A 12,867-nucleotide genomic window follows, 5' to 3' on the forward strand; every position below is an offset into this window, starting at 1 on the left:
TCTAAAACATAGTCCTCAACAGGATTTGGCTTCCCTTCACCACAATAAAGCGCTATAAGGAAAGGTTCAGACTCGTGGAACTGTCCCAGTATTGGCCACAACTGTGTCCTGTTGGACTTAAATAGCGGAGTCCCATCAATATTGAATGCCATTTCAATGTCTCCTGAGAATGCAGGACATACAGACATGTAGCGTTCAACACCTTGTTGTATTCCATAATATAGATACTGGCCATTACACAGTTCCTTCACTTGTACTTTCCGAGGGGTGGCAAGAAGTGTGCGTTTGTCTTTGGGAAGGTTGTGCCCATGCTTCCGAAGAATATTAAGGAGTTTATTGACCGCATGGTCCATTTGCCTCGTTTCTGTGGCCCACTTTGCCAACTCTTTGTGAAGCGTTTCTGCCCCCACTTCTGTAGCAACAACATCATCATCATAATAAAGTTCTGGTTCAGAGTCACTTAAAAAAACACGTTCATTACTGCTATCACACTCCTCATCACTGTCACTCATCGCAGCTGGTGTAATTTCTTCTGGTGGTACATCACCCTCTAGTGAAGTGTCACTGTCTATAATGTATGTGTCGTCAGCCGCTACAATATAGGCATTAAGCCTCCTGTTTGAGCACTTCCACTCACAGGCATAATTTTGTGCCATTGCAATTTACCAGTCAATACATTTTTTCTTGAAACCTGCAAGAGGGGGGAAAAGAAAAAAAAAGAAAAGAAAATGTCATAGCCTACAGGGTTTAGCAAAAAGCGGCCTCCTGGTGGCACTATAACAGGGCCATGTGAAAGAAATGGGGCAGAGGGTCTGAATTGGCATCCAGGGAGTGTGTGTGCACAGTTTCGCTGCGATCAAGCCAACAATGCGGGAGATTAGCTATCCACAGACGGACGGACAGGTGGTAAACTCTCGCGCCATGCCTTTCGGCCTGGCGGAGACAATAATAAAACTAAAGTAAAGGAAAAGACCATTACTGCAACAAAAGTAGTCAACAAACTATACTATAAAACATTGGCCACATTGTCAAATAATATGAGAAAGAGGCAAACATGTTGAAAATAGCCGATCTACAAGCTTACAACGCCTCTCAACGTGAGGCGTTTTGAGCTTGTAGATCTGCTATTTTCACAATATTGACTTGTGGAACGGAGTCAAACAAAATGGGGGGGTCCCCAGTTCAAATATGATTATTTGGGGAGGGGGGGGGGGCGCGGGGGTGCGGCCTGAAAAGGTTGATAACCACTGGCCTAATCGGACCGAAATTATCTGAAATTACTGCATGACCATAATGCAGCCTAAACGTGCGTTGCACGGGGTGGTCCTGCCATTACCTGCTGGGCGATGGCTTCTCACTCCTTCCCCCCCGGTTCCCTTCTCGCTCTCATCCTCGCTCCTGTGCTGAATGTCTCATGCATAGTTACAACTCCGACGACTTTATTGAATGTGCGGATGTATGTAACAGGTGCTGTGTGCTTGCAGCGCTGGAGAGGAGGCTCTGGCGGCTAGAGGAAACCATAGCTAGCGGTGCTCACATTAGCCTAGCCTCTGCTCCCGTGCAACAGGGAACAGGGGGACATTACCAGTCACGGTCACCGATCGTGACTGATCATAGTCCCCACACGCACCCCACGACCCAAGACGGCTGGGTGACTGCTCCTGGTCGTAAGCGTAGTAATAAACAAAAGCACACAGGACACCAACCACTTCACGTTTCAAACAGATTTTCCCCACTCGCTGCTACACCCGTTGAGTTTAGCAGTGAGACGTTAGCCCCACTCGGTGACACGCCCCCTCCATATGTCACTGAGAAAACAACTCTGGTTATTGGTAGTTCTATAATGAGAAACGTGAAGTTGGTGACACCAGGGACCATAGTCAAATGCATCCCCGGGGCCAGAGCGGGCGACATCGAATCAGATTTAAAAATGCTGGCTACAAGTAAACACAAACGTTATGATACAATAGTAATCCACTGCGGTGGCAATGACACACGACTTAAGAGATCAGAGATCACAAAGTAATCAAATAAATATTGAGTCTGTGTGCACATACGCAAAGACAATGTCGGACTCCGTAGTTTTCTCTGGTCCCCTGCCAAATATGATTGGCGATGAGATGTACAGCCGTATGTCTTCATTCAACCGCTGGTTATCAAGGTGGTGTCCAGATAATAACGTGGGCTTTATAAACCATTGGCAAACTTTCGAGGGGAAAACTGGTCTGATGGGGAGAGACTGCATACATCCAACCTGGGATGGTGCGGCGCTCATCTCTAGAAATATAGACGAATTTATCGACAAACTATGACCACCCAGAGTTGAGACCAGGAAGCAGAGTTGCAGTCCTACACGCTTCTCTGTGCTTCCACCAGAGCAGCCACCTACCCTACAAATCAGAACAATTGAAACTACTCGACCCCCTAGGCATGTGAAACCAAGGGCTCGAGGAGTTGTGCATAAAAACTTGGCACAGATCAAAATTAATGCAGTAGTGCCACAAAATAAAATTATTAAATGTGGACTCCTGAACATTAGATCCCTACGCTATAAAGGTGTATTGGTAAATGAAATCATATCAGACAACCATCTTGATCTACTTTGTCTTACTGAAACATGGCTGGGTGAGCAAGAATACGTCTGTCTAAATACAGCCACCCCACCAAGTCACATAAATGCTCATATTCCCCGAAACACCGGCCAGATTGGAGGTGGCGTTGCAGCCATATTCAACTCAAGCTTAATAATCAGCCCCAAACCCAGGCTGACTTACAAAACGTTTGAAAGTCTGGTTCTCACTCTTTCGCACCCAAGCTGGAAATCATTACAGCCTTTATTGTTTGTTACAGTGTACCGCCCTCCTGGGGCCTACACTGAATTTCTATCTGAATTCTCAGAGTTTCTATCACACCTAGTCCTAGACTCTGATAGAATCATTTTGGCTGCCGACATGAATATCCACGTGGATGTTGCAACCGATAGCCTCAGTAAAGCGTTTATTACATTAACTGAGTCAATTGGTTTCTCTCAGTGTGTAGATAAACCTACTCACAAGTTCAACCATACCCTCGACCTTGTTTTGGTCTATGGTATTGAAATTGAACATCTCATAGTCTTCCCATATAATGAGAACCTCTCCGACCACTATTTAATAACTTTTGATTTTACATTAACTGACTACTCACCATTGGACAAAAATGTATTTGGTAGAAATATATCTGATAGTGCTGTGGGCAAATTTAAGGAAGCAATACCATCAGCCATCAACTCAGTATATTCCAATACAATTGAAGATCTTTATACTTATAGCCCCTCTCAGGTCGATCACCTTGTTGATAATGTCACAGGCTCCCTTCAGACAACGCTTGACTCTGTTGCTCCTTTAAGAAAGAGGGTAATAAAGCAACAGAAGCTAGCCCCATGGTATAACTCTGGAACTAAAAATCTCAAGCGAACGTCACGTAAGCTTGAAAGGATATGGCGTTCAACCAAACAGAAAGAATCCTGTATAGCCTGGCAGAACAGCCTTAAAATATATAGGAAGGCTCTCTGCAATGCCAGAGCCACCTATTATTCCTCTCTAATAGAGGAAAACAAAAACAACCATAGGTTCCTTTTTGACACTCTAGCCAAATTGACAAAAAGTCATGACTCTACTGATCCGCGTATTCCTATATCCCTTAACAGCAATGATTTCATGAATTTTTTCAATGGTAAAATCAATACCATCAGAGATAGTATTGATAACCTACTACTCTCAGCCCCTACCGGACCGCCCTCCGACGTAATATCCTCAGAAGTGACTGTACGACACAGTGTATATTTGGACACTTTCTCCCCGGTCGAGCTCTCCGAATTCACTTTAATGATCACATCTTCCAAACCAACGACCTGTCTCTTGGATCCAGTCCCAACTAGATTGCTTAAAGAGGCCCTGACCCCGGTTGGTGCACCCCTACTCGATATGATCAATATGTCTCTGGTGACGGGCTACGTACCACGGTCCTTTAAGGTAGCTGTCATCAAACCCCTCCTCAAGAAGCCTACTCTCGACTCAGGCATTTTGGCTAACTATAGACCTATATCGAACCTCCCATTTCTTATGTTATGACTTTTTACATAACAACAAGCTATTTGAAGCTTTTCAGTCAGGATTCAGAGCACACCATAGCACTGAGACGGCATTGGTGAAGGTCACAAATGACCTCCTGATTGCATCCGATAATAACCTTCTCTCTGTACTGGTTCTGTTGGACCTCAGTGCTGCATTTGATACTATTGATCACCATATTTTGTTGCAGAGACTTGAACATCTGGTTGGCATTAAGGGTGCTGCATTGAACTGGTTTGAGTCCTATCTGTCTGACAGATTTCAATTTGTAAACGTTAGCGATACACCTTCACTACGCGAAAAGGTTAAATACGGAGTCCCACAAGGCTCTGTACTTGGACCAATACTATTCACTCTATATATGCTTCCTTTAGGTGAGATAATTAGGAAACACTCTATAAATTTCCATTGCTATGCAGATGATACACAATTATATCTATCAATGAAGCCAGATGAAACAGATCAACTGGCTAAACTTCAAGCATGTCTTCAAGACATCAAGAGTTGGATGACCCGTAATTACCTACTCCTCAACTCGGACAAAACTGAAGTTATTGTACTTGGCCCTAAGCACCTCAGAGATAAATTAGCCGATGAGAATTTTACCCTAGATGGTATTACCTTGACCTCCAGGGCCACTGTAAAGAATCTGGGAGTCACGTTTGACCAAGACATGTCCTTTCAGTCCCACATAAAACAAATTTCAAGAAATGCCTTTTTTCACCTGCGTAATATTGCAAAAGTTAGGCACATTCTCTCCCAAAGTGATGCAGAAAAACTTGTCCACGCATTTGTTACTTCTAGGCTGGACTATTGCAACGCTTTACTATCAGGCTGCCCAAGTAAGTCCCTAAATAGCCTGCAGCTTGTCCAGAATGCCGCTGCGCACATACTGACAGGAACCAGAAGAAGAGATCATATCACTCCTTCATTGGCCTCTTTGCACTGGCTCCCGGTTAAATACAGAATAGAGTTTTAAGTTCTCCTCCTCACATACAAGGCTCTCAATGGACAGGCACCAGTATATCTCAAAGAACTCATCGAGCCCCATAAACCAGCCAGAACACCACTGCGTCGACAGTATGAAAAAACGCTTACGGCTCCAGTAAACCCCCAAAAAACTAGAACAGGAGGCAGAGCATTTAAGTTTCAAGCACCTCAGCTGTGGAACCTTCTCCCAGTCTCAGTCCGTGAAGCAGACACACTCTGTATATTTAAAACTAGACTAAAAACCTTTCTCTATGATAAAGCCTATAGCCGAAGTGTATAGACTCAGTCTCCCTATAGTCATCCTCTCTCCCCCACCTCCCCTTTCTCCTCTCTCCCCTCGTCCTCTCTCTTCTCGTCCTCCCTTTGGTTGTGTGGGTTTGTGTCCCATTGGTACAATCGTAATTAACCCTGTACGGATTCACGCTCTAGTAAGGCCTGCCACTAATTCTACAACCGGGGACTCGTTCCCCGGAGTTTCTTCTACCTCCCACGTCGCAGGTCCATGGACTATTACTATGGACCCCCAGCTGCGGCTCAAGACTGACTGCGGACCGGGCCTGGGCCTCTCCATGGAGTCTATGGACTGTTACTACGGACCCCCAGCTGCGGCTCAAGGCTGTGACTGCGGACCGGACCGGGCCTCTCCATGGAGCACGACCCTGGACACGACCGTGGATTTCTACTACACTACACTATACCACTACACTATACTGTATATTATATTATCTTAAACATTTTTATATTATTCCATTATATACTGCATACACATTATTGCTGTACTATATTCTACTATCATATGCTAGTATCTTACACTATTATATTTGCTATTATTGTTATTGTTACTACTTGCACTGTATCTCTTTCTGTCTCTCCTCTGTCTCTCCCTCTCTCTCTCTCTCTTCTTTCCCCCGACACGGTCGAGGCAGAAGGCCCCCACCCTAGAGCCTAGGGTCTGCCTGACGTTTCTTCCTGTTGAATTAAGAGGGAGTTTTTCGTTGCCACTGTCGCAAAATTGCTTGCTCAGGGTGGGATGTTGGGTCTCTTCTCTACATGTAAAGTGTCTTGAGACAACTTGTTGTGATTTGACACTTTAATAAAATTGAATTGAATTGAATTGAATTACGTTAGTTACTGGAGTTGCTGTGGAGCTACACCAGAAGACACACAAGCCCACAACATACACCATCTACAATGGACTAACGAAGCAGCAATAATAACATTCACCACACGAACGTGCATTGTTGACAAAGTCATTGCACAGCCGCTGCAGGCATGACAACCACGTTAGCGTTAGCTACATGGCAACTATCATCACAGCGCCCTGTCCGTCGGCGCTGCGACTGACTCTGATGGCTACAGCCATAGATATATAAACACTACGTAACAGCAAGCTCTCTGCGATGCCATTGTCTGGAAACTGCTGTTAGCGTGACACGACCAATGAGAGTGAGCGCTTTCGTTGTTGCTAAGATACGATGCATGGCACAGGCGTCTCTGCCCCATAGCTTGTAGATCTCTCACACATGATTGGCGTAGGCTGCGTTGCCAGGTCTGACTTTTTGTATAAGCGATTTTGGGCTTATTTGGGTGCGCTTTTGGGCTCGCTTCCATAGACCACAGCAGTGCTTATTTCTTTCCCGTGACGGATGTGGCAAAAAATGTTGTGAAACGAACCATCCGGAAGTAAATTGCGAGATGAAATATATAGCACTTTTTGATTATTACAGAAGGAGACAGATGTGAAGGTGGAAAATGAAAGGTAGGAGAGTATATAGTTTTTCATGAGCGATTTTTGAAGCAAGTTGTGAGGGAATTGGGCCACTCCTGTGGGCGGGGGCTCAATAGAACCATTGGGGTTTGAGAAGGAGACGCTCTCTGATTGAGTAGTGGAAGATTATTGTAATATTTTAAAGTCCTGCTCATTATTGTAGACCAGTGGTTTTCAACCAGTGGTCCGGGGACCACCAGTGGTCCTTGAGGGAGTTCCAGGGGGTCCCCAGCTAAATGATAGATAGGAACCAAATGGACCCTTATGGGTCTGTAACTCTGAGAGTGTACACTCTCAGAGTTACATTAACATTGATTTTATAATAAAAAGTGGGGTCCCCCCAGAGATAGAAATGCCATTAAATGGGGGTCTGTAGCCTAATGTATGTTAAACTGGGGGTCCTTGACATTAAAATGGTTGAGAATCACTGCTAGATCGTCTCTTATTGGGGGTCCCTGGCATAACTTTTCAAATGGGGGTCCCTGGGCTAATGTGTGTCAATTTGGGGGTCCTTGACGCAAAAAAAGGTTGAAAACCACTGTTGTAGACCTATATAAGCGGTGTCATGAGGGCATTAATTAATAAGTCATGCAAATGTTGACCATTATTGTAATAGTAATATAGCTGTTAGCTGACTGAGGAGTCTTAGTTAACAAGCTATATAACAAATAACTTATCAGACTGTTATTGCCTATCATTCAATAAGTTGTTCATCAGCAGTTTGTATTTTTCTTTTTCTTTTTAACAGTATGTCACTGCTGGAGGAAAAGTGTGGCTGTGCAATGATCCAGGTGGTGTATGGGAAGGCATGGGGAATGGACTGGGCAAGCTTAGAGGATGAGGAGACAGAACTGTCTCTCCCTAGAAGTGTAGAGGGAGAGGAACTTGAAGTGGTCCCAGGTATAATACTGATTAATGTGTTCATGATTGATGAGTTGTATTGACATTGACATCATAAAGTATGAGTGTTGAGTGAATAGATAGTACACACACACACACACACATTGTTTTTTGTTGTGTTTTTAGATTCCTACGGAGCCCCTGAAGGGACATCACTAGGTAGATTGTATTAAGGGTAGGTACATTTTTTTAGAAGGGTCACTTTATTTTTAAAAGCTGGCGGTTTATGTTTTGTGGTATGGTGAAAAAGAACAAGGCTCTAAAATATATTTTTTTAGGGGATGACATTTATTTAAAAAGGGGAAAGATTTTTTTTTTGTGGGGGTGACTTTTTTTTATAGTTGCTTTATTATTTAAGGGTGTATAAAATAATATTTTTAGAGTATGACATTTTTTTAAAGGGGGGTGATTTTTATTTATTTAGGGAATATAATGTTTTTTTTTCAAGTTTTTTTTTTTTTTTTGGTTAGTTTTTTTTTCATGCATGACTTAAAAAAAAAAAAAACTTTTACAAAAAAAAAAAAAAATTACAAAAAAAAAAAACTTTTACAAAAAAAAAAAACTTTTACAAAAAAAAAACTTTTACAAAAAAAAAAAACGTTTACAAAAAAAAAAAAAACTTTTACAAAAAAAAAAACTTTTACAAAAAAAAAAAAAAAACTTTTACAAAAAAAAATATTACCTATCTTGAAAATAAAACCTCTCATTTTCAAACTCGTGCGCACGACTTTGAAGTCGTGCGCACGAGTTTGAAAATCAGTACGTCACTTCCTCTGTGACCAAATTTGGTCACCAGACTTTCCACTTCCAGTTTCCAGTTTCCACCACGGAGGAAATAGCTGGTCAGCTAACGTTCATTTGTTTACAAGGAAATTATTGTAAGTGATAAGGTGCTCTCATTAATCAACCGCTATCTGGGAGAATTAATGAATGAATGAATGCGTGTGTACCATAGAGGTATGGTGTGTTAGTGTGTACAGCTTGCTTACTAACGTTAGCCATTATGCTAGCTAACGCTAACATTAGCACCGTTAGCTCCATGGGTAGCACCCAGCTAGCACTGGCACTCAACGCCAAACCCACTACGTTAATGTGCCGATCATATTTATGTTGTATATGGCATTGATTCTCAAAGTGGGGTCCGGGGACCCCCAGGGGTACTTGAGGGGGTTCCAGGGGGTCCCCAGCTAAATGATGGAAAAAAATAAAATCAATGTTAATTTAACTCTTGAGAGTGTACAAATTGAACCAAATGGACATTTGTACACTCTCAGAGTTACAGACCCATACGGGTCCATTTGGTTCCATTTGTACACTCTCAAGAGTTAAATTAACATTGATTTTACAATATGAATTGGGGTCCCAGAGGTATCGATGCCATTAATGGGGGTCCGTAGCCTAATGCATGTTAAACTGGGGGTCCTTGAAATTAAAATGGTTGAGAATCACTGCTAGAGAGCCGTAAAAACCTTCTCTTATTGGGGTCCATGGCTTATCTTTTCAAATGGGGGTCCGTGGGGTAATAAGTGTCATTTTGGGGGTCCTTGACATGAAAAAGTTTGAGAACCACTGGTACATGGAGCGCAGCGTTTCAAAGTGATTTAATTCTAGGGAGAGAATGTCATCATATTGGCTGGCATATTCTATCATGTTCTATCACATGAATAACGTTGACACCGAAAATAGTAGATCTACAAGCTCACAACATGTTGCGTCCGACGCGCTGTGAGCTTGTAGATCTGCTATTTTTGGGGCCGACAACGTTGTGCGATGTAGCATACCTACTGTAGCTTATTGAGGTGTTGTTGCTATACTGTACTGTACTTGTAGCTTAATGAGGTGTTGTTGCTATACTCTACTGTATACTGCTATGATACTTTACATAATTTTTATAATGATGAACCGTGCATGTTCACATCATGTATACTTTACATTATTATTATTATTATTATCATTATTATGATATACCGTGCTTGTTCACATCATGTATACTTTACATTATTATTATTATTATTATTATTATTATTATTATATACCATGCATGTTCACATCATGTACATTATTATTATTATTATTATTATTATTATTATTATTATGATATACCGTGCATGTTCACATCATGTATACTTTACATTATTATTATAATGTACCGTGTATGTTCACATCATGTTTTTCTTTTTTTACATGTTGGACAAAATAGCCATTTTTTCATACATGTGTTTGGTGAGGTGGAATGCTGTGCGATTTAAGTGGAGGAATGGGAAAAGTTAGAGGACGACAGGATTAAAAAGTTGCACTCAACTTAGCTAGGTTTAAGGCCAAATTCTCACATACTGTAGTATTAGGGATGTGTTGTAAACACATTGATTAAAATAAATGAATAAATAGAGTGTAATTGTTTTGTATTTGATTTTAACAAATGTATCCATTGTATAGTTCTGATAAAGCAATAATTCCCTTTTCATACTTTTCAGGATTCAAGCCCCAGAAGGCACTCCAGAATTGCCTACAGAACAGCAAAGCGTTTCAGGGGAGGAAGCAGCAACATCTGCACTGTAAGTTCAATTTTTCTGTTAAAGCAGCTTTACAAGACTAGCTTCACCTTGACTATAGGTAGGGTAGGGTTACAAACAACTTTGTCTGATTAGTCTATTTGGAGATTCATGTTTTTTTTCTTTTCAATTCCTTTAGTCATTCCTCTTTTTTTTAAATAGAATATGTGAAATCCTCAACAAAACCGGTGATGGGAAATGCTTGGATGCCAGTTTCCAGGAAAGCCATTACATCTCTATGACTGAAAGAAGATCAATGGTCCGTATACTCGTCTCATCTGATGGAGAGCTTCGTAGAGAAGTGAGTATTCTCACACACAGATTAAGCCCATTTGTTGACTAGTGTGTGGTTAGACAGTGGTACATTTTCACTAATGCGAACCACAACAGCATTCTGAACAATCTCATCCAGGTAATCTCGGGTGTGAACTAGGTTTAAACAGGATAGTTCAGATCATTTGAATTGGGGTTGTATGAGGTACTTATATATAGTCAGTGTATTAGCTACAGATGATGGCGGTCAGCACACTTGCATTTTAGAGAAACAGAGAGTAGCACAGACACTAAGCAAAGCAATTTACTGATGTGAGAGGGGCCAGCATCAAAATGTAGAATTTTAGCCATGTAAAAGATGGCCTACTTAAACAAATATCAGTTGTATGTACAATACAGGCTATTTAGAATAATTTAGCACAGCTAAAGGAGAGGAATGTCAAGCTAAGGTAAAGCAATAAAATACGTTTGGCCCTACTATCCAAAAAGAAATGTTAATAAAATGTCTATTGTTTTAAATTCCAACTTCAGCTACGAAGGCAAAGCTGGTGTCATCGATAGTGGATACATTTCCATGCCTGAGGGACTATCATGGGACAGTAAGTAAAGTTAATACATTGTTACAAAACATTCCATTGTGAATCCTACTGTAATGTGAACCATTATTGGCAACTCTTAATTTCAGTGTTGCTGCTGGTTATTTCCTAATGTGTGCATGTGTGTTTGTGTGTGTTCTTTTCTGATATCTTTCTCTACTTTATGATGCATGTTTCAACCCAGGCCAGGGAGGAGTCACATGAAAAAGGTAAAGCAAGGTGTCTTGGATTGAAATAAGGTACAAGTTGCCCTTCTATCTCAATCCAACTCATGTGACTACTGTACATTTAGGAGTGGATGTGACTATGCTTTTTGCAACAAACCGTTCTTGTAAACTTGGATGTTCATCTATCACCATTAGCTTGAGTTAATCTTTTTCTGCTCTTCACAGAATCAAATAACTGCAGACAAGCCTTGCCAAAACATGTGGCCACCACTGCAGACTGCAGATGGGACAAATTCAATCCAAGCCATAATCGAAGAGTTGCCGCATCTAGTGGACACTCAAGGCATGGTGAGGTTACATCTCACAGAATAAGTTTAGTACAGACTAAATCGATTATTGTTTGTGCCTTACACATTTTTTTGTCTTTTCCTGTCTGTAGATTTCTCAGGATTTCTCGATAAAAATCCTGAGTGTACTGGGAGATGAACCCTGAATTCTCTGCGAAGATCACTCACATGGCCGGCCAGGAAGGAGAAGACGGGTGACCTTCGCGTCAACATACAGTAGATTTGCTCTCAGCTGGTATTCACATAGAGCTCACATACTCCGGGAGCAGTATGGGTTAGCGCCCCAGCCTTGGTCTCCAGCCTTGGTCTTCCGTGAGGAAGAAGCCCAACAAACAGTTGGATCATGCAGACACATTTTTTGTAATATAGCCTAATATATAAGTTGGCATAAGATATTGATAGCTAATTACAGTGACATTATTTTAATGCTGTGTAAGGGCAGGCATGTGTGTTCCACCTACATGTGCATACACACTCATGTTCAGTAACTTTGGACACTATTTGGACTTGAGCACTACTGGGGAATTAACTCAACCTAGACTCCAGATATAGTGACTTGACTACAGCACTGGAGCTTTGGAGTTCAATTTAACCTGTTGTATCAACTTGTAATAATCTTGTTCTTTCCTCTCTTTTCTTTTCTTCTTCAGCCTGTGGCAAACCTGGTGCAGTAGCTGACCGCAGCAACCACAGAGTATCCATATGTTTTTATGCTAGGGGAGGGGCATCAGTGTTCCCAAGCTTATGTGATAATAAATGGGGCGGCCTTGGCGCACCCATCTCTTTTGGGTGATGGGTGTTTTAAAGCATTTTATGTCTTCGATCTCAATTTCCCTGAAACCATGTTCCCAGGTTTGGGAGTTCATTCAGACTTTCATCTTTGACATCCCAGGCTTCCAAGATTTCAAAAATGGGTTACCCCCCACACCCCTGTTCAATGGTTCAAGTCATCCTGATGATAGTAAAGTACACTAGCTTCCAAGCGTTACCCCCCTCCAATGGTTTGAGTCTTTGTCATGTAAGCTAAGTATACTTCAAGTGCAAAAGAAAAAGGTTTTTTAATTGGTCTATTTTTTGGCCAAAGGCTTTCTGTTAGCAACATGAATGTGGGAATGTATGTCGGCATAGCATGAGATAAATGCAACATTTAGCATGTAATGAC

The 12,867-nt window shown here is 41.6% G+C and overlaps 1 long non-coding RNA gene across 1 annotated transcript; it reads left to right on the forward strand.

Annotated features, from left to right (window-relative positions):
- Nucleotides 1-8,581: 8,581 nt before the first annotated feature.
- On the forward strand, nucleotides 8,582-12,111 carry LOC311041202. Its single transcript, XR_014600367.1, has 3 exons — nucleotides 8,582-8,648; nucleotides 11,635-11,706; nucleotides 11,798-12,111. It is a non-coding gene; the product is annotated as an uncharacterized lncRNA (long non-coding RNA).
- Nucleotides 12,112-12,867: the final 756 nt, after the last annotated feature.

Source organism: Gymnoscopelus microlampas (genome assembly GCF_963454915.1).
Source record: "Gymnoscopelus microlampas genome assembly, contig: SCAFFOLD_25, whole genome shotgun sequence".
NCBI classification, from domain to species: Eukaryota; Metazoa; Chordata; class Actinopteri; order Myctophiformes; family Myctophidae; genus Gymnoscopelus; species Gymnoscopelus microlampas.